At 35.0% G+C, this 13,159-nt stretch overlaps 1 pseudogene across 1 annotated transcript; it reads left to right on the forward strand.

Annotated features, from left to right (window-relative positions):
- The first annotated feature begins 10,324 nt into the window (after positions 1 to 10,324).
- On the forward strand, positions 10,325 to 11,848 carry LOC145167788 (delta(12) fatty acid desaturase DES8.11 pseudogene; annotated as a pseudogene). Its single transcript, XR_013741432.1, has 2 exons — positions 10,325 to 10,411; positions 10,505 to 11,848. The product of XR_013741432.1 is annotated as a delta(12) fatty acid desaturase DES8.11 pseudogene (transcript).
- The last annotated feature ends 1,311 nt before the right edge of the window (positions 11,849 to 13,159 follow it).

Genomic DNA, 13,159 nt, shown 5'->3' on the forward strand with positions numbered 1-13,159 from the left:
CTCTCCAAGTATGTCAAATCTCTCCCAAATCTCTCTCAAAATCTCTCTCAACTTTTCATAATCACCCGGGGCATCCCGACCCTCGAATTAGACGAAAACAGCTCGAAACGGAAGTCTACGCGAAAAACAGCCTTAAGGAGCCGAACCCTCTTAAGGAGTCGAACCTCTTAGGAACCGAACTTGTCAGAAGCGAAGGTGTCAGAAGCGAAGGTGTCAGAAGCGAAACCTCTCGGACCGAAGCTCAGCAGACCGAATCGAACCTCGGACCTTCGGTCCCTCCCCCCTCGCACCTTCGGTCCTCTTCTCTACTCTCGGTTCCTTCCTTCTCTACTCTCGGTTCTCACTCCCTTAGAGCCGAACCTCGCAGGTTCGGTCCAGATTGCCGGTTTTTGACACAAACTTTGTTTTAAGCTCGTTTTTCGTGATTTTAACGCGGGATTTTCACCCAAACTTGTAGTCTAACATAATAAACCGTAAATATCCATATTTTAACTATATTTTGGGGAAAATCCTTGCCTAAGAATAAAATCTAGTAGGTAAGATTTATGGATGGAGTGTTGACTTTATCTACAGTATGACACAAGCAACCCCTCCCCATACCTTTATAGTACAACCCTCAGTCACTATTCTTCCATGCTTAGTCAACTATTTGTCCTTTCATTGTACTCTTTCCATCATTTTCCCAGCCACATCCTTGATCAAAGGATGGAAAACTCCCCTCTCTCCTCACATTTCTCTCATTTTCCACCAAAGAACGAACTTCATTCTCCCTCACTTTTTCTCTCTAAATTTCGAGATTCAAGGCTATTCTCCAAGTTTTTCTTCTACTTTTGGTAAGTATTATCATCCTCCATATGATTATTTCACTCCTTTCTACTCAAATCATAGGTTTCATACACAAACTTCATCATATTTGTGTTAGAACTTCGAATCTTCAAGCAATCTTCTAAGTGTTCTTGAGTTGAACACTTCTTTTCTTCATCATCCATCTACTGAAATCACTCAAGGTGAGTTCATACCCCTACATTTTCATGTTTTCTTCAAGTTTTAGGGGGGATTACAAGTTAAAACACTAAGAAGACAACTAAACTCAAACAACAGTCTTCATCAGAAAAATTGAGTCTTATTCACGGACTATTTTGAATATCTTAAACTTAATATCTTTCAAAACTGTTTATTATGCAAATAGTTCAGGTTCATACCTTTAAAATGACTACTTGCACATCTTCATACGGTTTTTCTACGATTTATGGTGATTTTTACAAAACTACCTATCATTTCAAAAACGAATTCGGATCAGTCTGTGAATATGAACATGTTAACACAAGTTAAAGACTTCTAAAAATCATAATAAAAATTATTAATAAACTAGATACATTTTGTGAACTCTCAGAATTTACGGATTCAGTTTTCGACTTCGTATGATTTTTCTATGATTTTTCTAAAATAGTGCTGAAAGGTTAAAAACTAGTTAACATCTTACAACTTTCATAACACTTTATAGTATGTTGAGCAAAGTGTATAACCATAAGTTCTAAGTATTGAATGTATTTTATTGTTAGTTTATCATCATAAACTGAAATTTAGTCATTCATGATAATGTTTACTCATTCATTTCGAACACATATAATAAACTACAATAAGCATAGTTTATGGGTCTTTACTACGTGAAAAAGGTTTTACTCTCAAAACAAATGGGTTTTTCATATAACACATGATAAACTACAATAGTAATAGTTTAAGGATTTCATATCACCAATTTATTCATAAAAGGTGATTTTACTTCCTCCATGGAAGAGGTTTTAATATCAAACTATGTGTAAACTAGTTAACTTAAGTTGTGAGGCAATTCTCTCCCCGTACGTTCGAGTGCGGGATTCTAAAACCTGTAAGTTATAACCAGAGTCTTTTGTAGGGAGAGCGTGATAATTGTGTATAGATCTATATTGGGATTGACACCCCACATCTCGCTGCTAGCTACAGCCGGACCGGCAGGTCTGCGGGTGACAAGAGTCATAGTATCTTAACGTCTGAAAAACGTTGTGCATGTTATTTCTCGTCATAGTATGGTTATAGCGACTCACATAGGGAGTTAACAATCTTTCAAGTTTACATGGAAAATTCTACTTTAAAAAGGGGTTTTACTTCTAAATTAAACGAGTTTATGTCGATTTAAACTTGCATGAGTTACTTTAAATATGGAAAAATACTTGTACATTTCAGTCTTGACATTCACGACTACATGACTTTTATAAGGAAAATATTGGATTTTCTTTGGAAACACATTACCATTATGAACATTATAAATACAAAACACACACATATTCTCGGTCCTGGGATTTAGGACTACATGACTTTTATAAGGAAAATATTGGATTTTCTGGAATCATACTCTATCGTATTTACAAGGAAAACAGCTTTTTCCTCAAACAAAACTCTTATGAACTCACAAACTTAATTGTTGACACTTTTTCAAAACTACTTGTATTCTCAGGAAATCAACAGCATTTTGAGGATGAGACGTTTAATCGTCAAACAGTTCATTTTGTCATCATAATGTAATTGATTTTGAAACATGTAAACATATACTATGGTGTAACCTTTTCAATTATATTTATGATGGTTGTATTTACTTTGAGCACTATTATACTCGTTGTTGTGATACTATACATGAAGTCCTCCACCCCCGGACGTTTCCGCCATCCTTGGTTTGGGGGTGTGACAGCGACGGCAACTAAAGTTTGGAGAGATAAGGGTAGTGGGTGTAGCGATTTCTAGGGTTAGGGTTTTGGGTTTGATTAAGAGGCAAAGGAAAGGGAGGTGACGAGTTTTAATCCCGACTCCACTTTCAAACTTCATTCCATTTTTGACACTTTCGGCCACTCCTTCTCTATTCATTTTCAAATCAAATCCATTGATACCAAACATCCCCTGCTCCACGAAATTCTTTACATTTCAAGTCCAATTCTTACAAAATAGACCCCAAATTGTAGAAATTATAACATTTAACTCCTTATGGCTAACACTGCTAAATTATTATGGATTTACGGCTAAAATAAAATAAAAATATAAAATATGTCTCGGGGTTTTAGGGTTTATTTATTTATTTATTCATTTATTTATTTATTAAATTTTATTTATTTAAACTGTTGGGTTTAAAATTATGGTTTATACTTTGCTTTTCTAGGAAATTGTAATTTTCTGTCTAAGACTGAAAATTGTTCACGGCCCACTCGTTTGCGGCCCGGAGTTCACGGCCTACTTGCTGGTTCAGAGCCTCTTTCTCATTCAGCGTACTCTTAAAAAAAATATGTAACAATTTTGCGCCTGCCTGAAATCGAACTCAGGTGCCTCCCTTCTTCAAACAAGCGCCTTACCAGTTGGACAAGGAAGCCACATGTTTCACTCCTTCCAAATATAATTCAAAAGGGCTCCCATTCAAACCTAATTTCGCATAATATCACTTTCAGCCCAAAAATCAATTTCTTTTTATTTTAAAATTCCATTTTTCAACCCAAAATTTTAGTTTTAAATTTTTTACTTTTATTTTTGACTTTTGACCTCAAATTTTGACTTTGACTTTCAAGTTTGACCTTTGACTTTAAACTTTGACTTTCTCGTTTAACTTTCAAATTTTCAAATTTAGCTTTTCGGTTTGACTTTTAAGTTTGACTTTTCAAGTTTGATTTTTTAAATTTGACTTTTGAGTTTTTAAGTCAAAGGGCATATTTTTAAAACAATGAGTTCCTCAAACATTCCGATCAATGAAGTTTCATGCTCTCAAACTTGCATTAAAACTATCAACTTTTTACGTGAACATGCTGATTTGATGCGTAGAGAGATAGAGGAACTTAAATATGAGGGGTACCAACTTAGGAAAGGCCTGAAACCATTAAAAGAACAATTAGAGGCCAAGACTAATGACTTTAAGAAATTATAGTCAGAGTACAGTGACAAATGCGTTCATTATAGATATCTTAAGAAAGATTTTGATGTTGTGACTGCCGAACTTGATGCATTAAAAGCAAAATATAAAGATGTTGAATTCAACTTTAAGAAATTTGATGTGTCAAGTGAGGTAGTTGCATCGACGATTGAAAAACAATTAACATTCAAAGATAATCAAACTAAGGGGTTAGGGTATCACAGTGTACCACCTCCCTTCAATGACAACTATAACCCACCCCTTGAGACAAATGAGGTGGAAATTGAAAATAAAGCACACCTTCAGTATGGCCAACCCCCTGCTCCAGTTTCAGTTAAGACTGAACAATCAGGGCCAACTGAGGGTGTTGAGGTGAAGAATACTGATGCATCTACTTCATGTGCAGGTAAAGTAGCGGAAGATGAGAACAAGGAGAACACTATTGAACAAACCAATGTCTCCTTGAACTCAGAATCTGTTGCTTCTAACTCAGTTACTTCTGATCAACCTGCTGTTGCTAAATACAGGCCACCAAAACAAGCAAATCAGAGTGCCTGCTGCAACTGTGCTTATGGGAACAATAAGAGACAAGGCAAGGTCACGCCACCAGGAGCAGGAAGAAACAACTTCCCAGTGAAGAAAAAGACATGTTTTCACTGTGGAACACCTGGACACATTGCCGGAAACTGTCCAAATCGCGCATATGTTCCGTACTACGCACAAGGATGGCATAATGCGCCAAGAGGGAGATATTCCAAAAGAAACCCTTCGAGGCCACGTTCAAACAATGGCGACTGGAATGCCACGAAGGGAAAGAGTTCAACTCCCAAGGCCAAGAAATCAACTCCCAACAACAAGAAGGGTATGTCGGCCAAGAAGTCCAATCAAAGAGATGCTCCAGCGAAATCAAGATCAGTCAGATCAAAGTCATCTCAACGATCGGCTTCCAGTTCAAAAGCAAGTACTGAGGCACCCATTGGATCGAACAAGAAATGGGTTAAACCCAACTACAGATGGGTACCAAAGGCTTAATCTCCTAAATCTCCTAATGCTTTTAATATTTCTTCATCTTCTATTTGTGATAAACAAGACATGTCATGGGAGAGAGTACATTGCGTTGATGACAAAGGTCAACCCAGTTTCAAAATGGACTAGGTTCCAAAGACCAACTAATCCCGCTCTGTGTCGGAGCAGCTATGGAGGCATGTAATCAAACTTCGGTTTGTTGGTAGTGGCTGTTCCAGGCACATGATAGAGGACATCTCTCAACTGTGCAACATTCAGAACTTTGTTTGAGAGTATGTGTCCTTTGCGGGAAAAGAAGAAAGGAAGGGATCACTCATGGGGTTAGTGCTTAGCGATGTGAAGAATTTTCGGATCTGTTCTGAGATTATGCGTGCTGTTTTCAGACCTTCTGGATGAAAATTCAATCGGTGACTTACAGTTTGATTTTTCTTATCGATACTCCTGAGTTTATCTTAAACTGATTCATTTTGAAGACAATTTTTTATTTTCTTATAGTTTTTCGTTAGTAGGTGTCTGTTGGGAAGTGATATCAAGAAAGTGATAACGGGCAATCTAAACCAGTGTAAGGTATTGAATCTAAATTATCTAGACTCTGTGTTCAATGTGCTGGTAGGCTCGAAGGATTTGATAGTGTGGATTTAGATAGGATTGTTTGGACTGACCATACGACGCTCGGGTAGATTGAGCAGTGAGATAAACATAGGAACCCACGGGATACACTAAATTAATACGCATCTAGAACTGTGGGTTAACTATTCCTTGACGTACGGACTTATGTCCTTAATTTTGGTTCTGATAGGGCGACTGGGGGGTTCTGATAAAGTAGGTCTGTAGAAATTATTTTCTTGCAATCTATCGTCAGTCATATGTTGCTTCCTCTGCGTGATTGGAAGAGATCCGACCTGGATTGCAACATATGCAACTCTAATTCTACGCACCTCCTTATCTATGAAATTCTTTCTATCTGTTAGCCATATGTTGTCCCCTCTGCGTGATTGGAAGAGATCCGACCTGGAATGCAACATATGCAACTCTATTTTTATGCATCTTCTTTATCTGTGCAATTCTTCCTATCTGTGAGCCATATGCTGTCTCCTCTGTGTGATTGAAATGATCCGACTTGGAACACAACATATAAGTGAATGTTACAGACAAAGAAGAAGATGGGATCGTCGTAAATTCAAGTGGGGTTAGGGCTTCGATTTCTGGACATTAAGAGAGGGAGAAAAGTGTCCATCAGTGGTCTGGTCTGGTGATGATGATAGTAAGTGGTGGGGGCAGAGGACATCTAGGGAGAATATAAGTGAGACAGAGAGAGGGAGAGGGAGAGAGAGAGAGAGAGAGAGAGAGAAGGACCACTTTGTTTTTAAATGTTAAAATTACTACAAAATAAAAAAGAAAATAAAAAAGAAATTAAACAAGGGCAATATAGTTTTTTCATGTATCGCAATGGAAGAATCGTGCAAATTTAAACTAACGAGGGATGCAATGTGTAACTTTTAACGAAAAAATGGATGTTCCGAGTTAATTTTTGAAAATAGGGACTAAACGTGAGTTTTGGCATGTGCACGAGGGATGATTGGTGTAATTTACCCTATATTATACTTCTTTCTCCTAAAAACGTTTATAGTTATTTATAGTTATACGAGCAACCGAAAAAGGACTTTGCTTCTAATTACAATAATATACCAATTTAGTTACTAGCTTAAGCACCTCAATCCAACATTATAAAGGTCTAGAAACGTGCTAGGAAGAGAAATGGGAACTAGCTTGCTGATCCTTGGCTTACTCTTTCTTGCTTCTTCCTTCAAAATCACCCAAAAGCTCCCAAGAGAGCTTCAATAATGGAGGAAAAAGGATTAGGCTTTCTTCAGAGCTAAACACAGTGATCGAGGCTGATGGTGAGCAAACCATAGTCTCCTCATTCCTTTAAATAGGGTGTAAAACCCAAAAAATTAGGGTTTAAGACATCGGCGGCGACCACGATTTGGCATATACCTGCCACACCCTGCCGAGTCAAAAGAACTCGCGACCAAAAATGCCTCGCCATGCCATAGCAGTTCTTCCCCAGGTCATGGCGACTCCCAAAAGTCAAACTTAAATAAAATAAGACGTTCCTCTAGATTTTAATGTTACACCTTAGACGTAAAGTGTGTGTAAGAGGGAGGTTGAAAAGTAACCTCTTCATCCTTCTTGGAAATCCACAACAAATCGGAGGAATTAAATTTTAAATTTGCAAGATGCGGGAGAATTTTCGAGTGTGCAGAGATTGATGATCGGGCGACTACGGAAGCTATGGATCGTTTAGAAAGGCAAACTGGGCTTAAAATGAAGAAAACTTGCAGAAAAATGGGCTAGAAGCTAATCAAACCCAAACTGGGTCAAATGGGTTAAGTTGTGGAGGCCCAACAATTGAAGAAGTCCAACCTCCGTCACTTTTACGCAGCCCGCGTGGATTTCTGCAGGGGCAATTTTGGGATTTTAATTGGAGGTCTATATGGGGAAGGTTGGTGTGCCACTTTTCTCAACTTTTGCACATCCGAACTTCAGAGCATTCTCTTGAGATTTTGGAGACCAAGAGCCTTGAAGAACTTCATCTTTTCACCTCTTAATCTTGTTGAACGTTTGGTACAATCTTTACTTATGTTGTTCTCTTGAGTTTAGCCATGCTTGGCTAAACAAAACTTGGTTGACTTTGGTGAAATCCTTTGACTTTTGTTGAATGTTGAAGACTCCATGAACTAGTTCTTGAATCTTTATGTGAATGTTTTGTGTTTTAACATCTTATTACTACTTGTATGTTTTTATTCATGAGTTTAAATATGTTTGTGGTGATTAATTGGCTAATTTATTGATTAAGTGAAGGATCCTCAAATTAGCAAGCAACAAGTGATTTTTGTGTTAGTTTTACTTCACACAATCATAAAAATATTTTCTCCAACATGGTAGTGAAAGCATTTGACTCCTCATAGATTTGGTGACTTTTTGGTTCTTAATGCTAGTTGACTTTCATTAATTACATGTTTAATGGAAATTGTGAATTTGAATAAAGAAATTGTTATGAGCTTCTCTACCCATTTTAAAAACTAAGAAAAGTCTAGGTAATCTCAAGCTTCTTGGATTAGTATAGCCAAATTAACGATTTAAAACAAGTATTGCACCATTCGATTCTAATGATATATTCATCACAAGGTCAATGTGAGGAAACTTAAGTCAACCATCTTTCTCTTATTGATTTTACATCAAACTTTTATTTTTGTTGAATTTTTCATTTAAGTCTTAGTTTAATTCTTGTTTTACTATAAGTATTTTAAAAGACCAAAACCCCCATTTTTATTTTTATTGTTATTTTATAAGTATTTTTACAAAGAGATTTTTTATAGAGTTATAAAATTGAACCAATCTCTGCGGATTCGACCCCTTTACCAGTATACACTATTTTAGTGTAAAAGATTTATATTTATTTTGTTGGTCTCGACAACCACCAATCCAATACCTAGTTTATTTATCAAGCTATGGACTTAGCTGCCACATGTTTATCTAAGTGGAAAATAATTTCAACATCTGCAATACAATTTCAAACTAACCAATAATACTTGGTTTAAAAATACATGGGCGCCTAATTTAACTTGTATTTTTCGAGTTTGAGGATCCATAAACATCATAAAGAACAAAAAGGACATTTTAAAAGCTATTGTTAATGGGTTTTTGAGTTTTTACGACACTAACCTTTAATTTTATTAACTTTAGTTTTTCGTGACGCAAGTATTAACTACTTTTTACAAAAAAATGGCTAAATATATTTAAATCATATTATAGTATATGTTAAAACCAGTTGGATTAGGAATAATGTATATTTGTGGCTTTATACTTTGGTCACAAAAAAAAAAAAATTGTTTCACACTTTTACTTTTGTGGTTTCATACTTTGACCACAAAACTTTTTTATTTTACACTTTGGTCACACAACTTTTTTATGTTGGCAGATTTGGTCTGTAATCTTTCATATGTTCGCAATTTATGTCTCCTTACTTTTAAAATGACACTTTCCACGTTTTTACATTGTAAAATATCACTTTTATCTGCTCAAATTTGAACAACAAAATATTCTTATTTGTGTGGAATGTTCACTTTGGCCAAAACACTTACATATGTAGGCATGTTTGATACTCTCTACAAAATAAATCACAAAAGTTGTCTATTTAATTTATAGAAAATGTAAGTATAGATATTTTTTTTATAGAAACCATTAATGTGTCTAAAACTTTTATGTATTGGTTCGTTTGGTTTCTGTTTAGAAAATAAATTATAAAAATTGTTCCTATAAAAAAATGTTACTATGCAGATTTCTCTTACAGAATTTGTCTATGTATTTATAAAGCATTAAGAAAATGTATATAAAAGCATTAAGAAAATGGTCCGTACCTGATGTTGAGAAAAGACGGTTCGTTGTATGAAATTGCATTTGTTATGAATGTCCATGAATTACTTATTAATTCATTCTATGAATGTCCAAGAATTACTTACTAATTCATTCTTTAAGAAATATAGTTTCAAGTATGTTTTCTTTTCAAAACATAGCTCTTTTTTTGGTCCTGACGAACCATAAAAGCTTTAGTGTATATATATTAGATTTTTGTTGAAAACTATATTTTTCAACTATATAAACAAATGTCCGTATATTTTTCAACCAAATACATTGGTACAAAAAAAAAAAAAAAAATCACGACCGGTAAACGATAATATATGACAAGCGAACTTGATTTTATATTGTACGCAATTCCATAAAATATCTATGTTACAATCGAATTATTAAAAACATTATATTTTATATTTTATATTTTATACTATTATTAACTTAATGTGGCGTAATATATAACTAATAACAAGAAGATCCAAAAACACATAATTCTCAATACGTTTTATAATGTATAAACTACTAGAAAGGTAAAGAAATATAAATAGTTGTACCATTATAAAATTTTATTAAATAATGAAATAACATAAAAGTGTCGTGAAACCAAATTTATAGCGATGATAATATAAACGGAAAGTTTAATAATATAAGATGCTAATTGAGACGTAAATATCTAGATCTAATGGTAGTTGAAACTTGAAACTTCAAAGTTCTATTTATTTATAAGTTTATATTAGAACTATTTCAATAAATAAGGATATTGATATAAAAATAAACAACATGAAAATCAATCACATGATAATGCGTTGTAGTGACTACTGAGTCAATGTAATAATTGTACGCAAAGTGTTTAGTAAATTCTCCCATTAGAAAATTGGTCTAGTATTTAGAGTCGCCAAAGTGGAATGGCACTCTCCTTAACCAAAAAAGTCAGTTTAGTGTGTCTGTAACTTGTCAACTCTTGGACTATAAATAAGAGGACTGCCAACCCCAAAGAGCATCACCTGGTGAATTCAATCACTCATACATAACTTCTCTCTAAAGGTCTTTCTTTTTTCCCATGAAATATATGTTATTGTAATTAATTCTATCTATGTTTAGTTTACATAAATCTCACAATACTTTTGACATTTGCAGGTTAATCGTCTATCAACATGGGTGCAGGTGGTCGAATGTCAGATCCATTTGATGGTAAAAAGATTTTGGAACGAGTCCCAGTTGATCCGCCGTTTTCGTTAAGTGATTTAAAGAAAGCGATCCCTGCCCATTGCTTCAAACGATCTGTCATCCGTTCATCTTATTATGTTGTTCACGACCTCATTGTTGCCTACGTTTTCTACTTCCTTGCAAATACATATATTCCTTTTCTTCCTGCTCCTTTAGCTTACTTAGCTTGGCCAGTTTACTGGTTCTGTCAAGCTAGCATCCTCACTGGCTTATGGGTCATCGGTCATGAATGCGGTCACCATGCCTTTAGCGAATACCAATGGATTGATGACACTATCGGCTTTATCCTCCACTCAGCTCTCATGACACCCTATTTTTCATGGAAATATAGCCATCGAAATCACCATGCCAACACAAATTCACTTGATAATGATGAAGTTTACATTCCTAAACGGAAGTCGAAAGTCAGGTGGTACTCAAAAATTCTTAACAACCCACCTGGTCGAGTATTCACTTTGGTTTTCAGGTTCACCTTAGGATTTCCTTTATACCTCTTAACTAATATTTCTGGCAAGAAATACGGAAGGTTTGCGAACCACTTTGATCCCATGAGTCCAATTTTCACAGAGCGTGAGCGAATTCAGGTTCTGCTATCAGATATTGGCCTTCTTGCCGTCTTTTATGCAATCAAGCTTGCTGTAACAGCAAACGGAGCTGCTTGGGTAACGTGCATATATGGTGTTCCGGTGCTAGGAGTTCATATGTTTTTCGTGTTAATAACGTATTTGCACCACACTCATCTGTCATTGCCTCATTATGATTCAACCGAGTGGAATTGGATCAAAGGGGCCCTGTCAACAATTGATAGGGACTTTGGATTCCTAAATAGAGTTTTCCATGATGTTACACACACCCACGTTTTGCATCATTTGATTTCATACATTCCACATTATCATGCAAAGGAGGCAAGGGATGCAATCATTCCAGTTTTGGGTGAGTTTTATAAGATCGATAGGACTCCAATCTTTAAAGCAATGTGGAGAGAAGCAAAAGAATGCATATATATCGAGCCTGACCAAGATAGCGAACAAAAAGGTGTATTTTGGTACCATAAAATGTGATCAATTGCTGAATTCATTTACCCTTTAACATTTTATATCTGTATCGTATGGTAAATAAACTACCTCAAATCAAAGTTTGAGCTCTTTTTACCGAACAATGTATTACGTAAAGATGGGTCTTGATTGTACTGTATAAAAGTGTATGGGATTTGCTTGTTATATCTTTTTCTATTAAAAGAGAGTTTGAGGAAAATCTGTTTGCATTAGTTTATACATAGAGAAAAAACAGTAAGACTTGTCCATAGATTTTATTCCTTTGGACTTGAAGCGGAAGTCGCCTCAACTTTTATTGAACTTTCCTTAGGCTTACTAAAACTGTCCCAATCATGAAAAGAATGATTAAATTTAACCTTGTAAGACTCACAGTTAGATGGAATCACACTACTAGAAAACTTAATTTTCAATGGCCATATCCGTCGAAAATCCATTAGTAAAGCCGATTTCCGATGGAATACCGACCGAATTAGGTCTATTGGAAAAGCCCTGTGGGTATTATTTGTGACGGATTTTCGACAGAATTTTGTGACGGATTACCAACGGAAATTTACGTCGGAAATAGGATTATCGATGGAATGTTCTTTGACCAGGTTTGACCGTATTTTTCAAGGGATTACCGACAGACACTTTTAGTGACGGATCACAGACGAACTCTTTCAGTGACGGATTACTGACGAATGCTCTTTACTTTTCGTGACAGAAATTTCCGTCACTAAGCTGTCAGTAAATTGATTTTTGTTTTAAAAAAACAGTAGAATTTTTTTAGATATTTTTGTCCAAAATAAAAAATAAAAGTCATTATATTTAATCTACAAAGTATCAAATAAATTGGAAGTGTTTAACATGTTACAATAAACATCGTTTTCAAAAATAATTAAAATTATAATAAACATTGTGTGTACATTCAAAGTGCCAAACACATTACTAAATGTTTAAAACAGAAAAACTAATAATCATTTCGTAGATTACCTTGGGTTATTGAATTCTCTTATAAAAGCCGCCAATTACTCTTCAAGTTGTATTTGTCTTCGTTGCATTTCTATTATGCATCTCTTCACCCCCTTTGAACTTGTTGCTGCAACTCTTGCACCAAATTAAGAGTCTCTAGGGACAATCAGTAAACTAGCAAATAAGCCTTTTTAGTGTAGGGCATTGATAGGTAGACACATACAAATAATTAAAAAGAATGAATGTGGAGATTAAATAATATCCTAAAAAGTAATGGGAAATAGTAGTCTTTCCTTCTAAAATCTAATTAAGAAAAGCCAAAAGCAATAAAGTTACGGTTTTCTAAATAAACCAAATAAGTTAGCCAAGAGAATGAGGCCTAATTCATTAGTCATTACAACTACTCAGCATATATACTAACATACAATTCTCTCCAGAAAAGGTTTCTAATTTACTGAGTTTAGTAACTGCAAATTTAAAGGGTTGAATATTCGTGATAATAAAACTCAAGACCAACTTAAAAAAAAAAGTATTATACTCATATATAACATTATACAAT

The sequence above is a fragment of the Lactuca virosa genome, chromosome 3 (assembly GCF_052849685.1).
Source record: "Lactuca virosa cultivar CGN04683 chromosome 3, Lactuca_virosa_CGN04683_v6, whole genome shotgun sequence".
NCBI classification, from domain to species: Eukaryota; Viridiplantae; Streptophyta; class Magnoliopsida; order Asterales; family Asteraceae; genus Lactuca; species Lactuca virosa.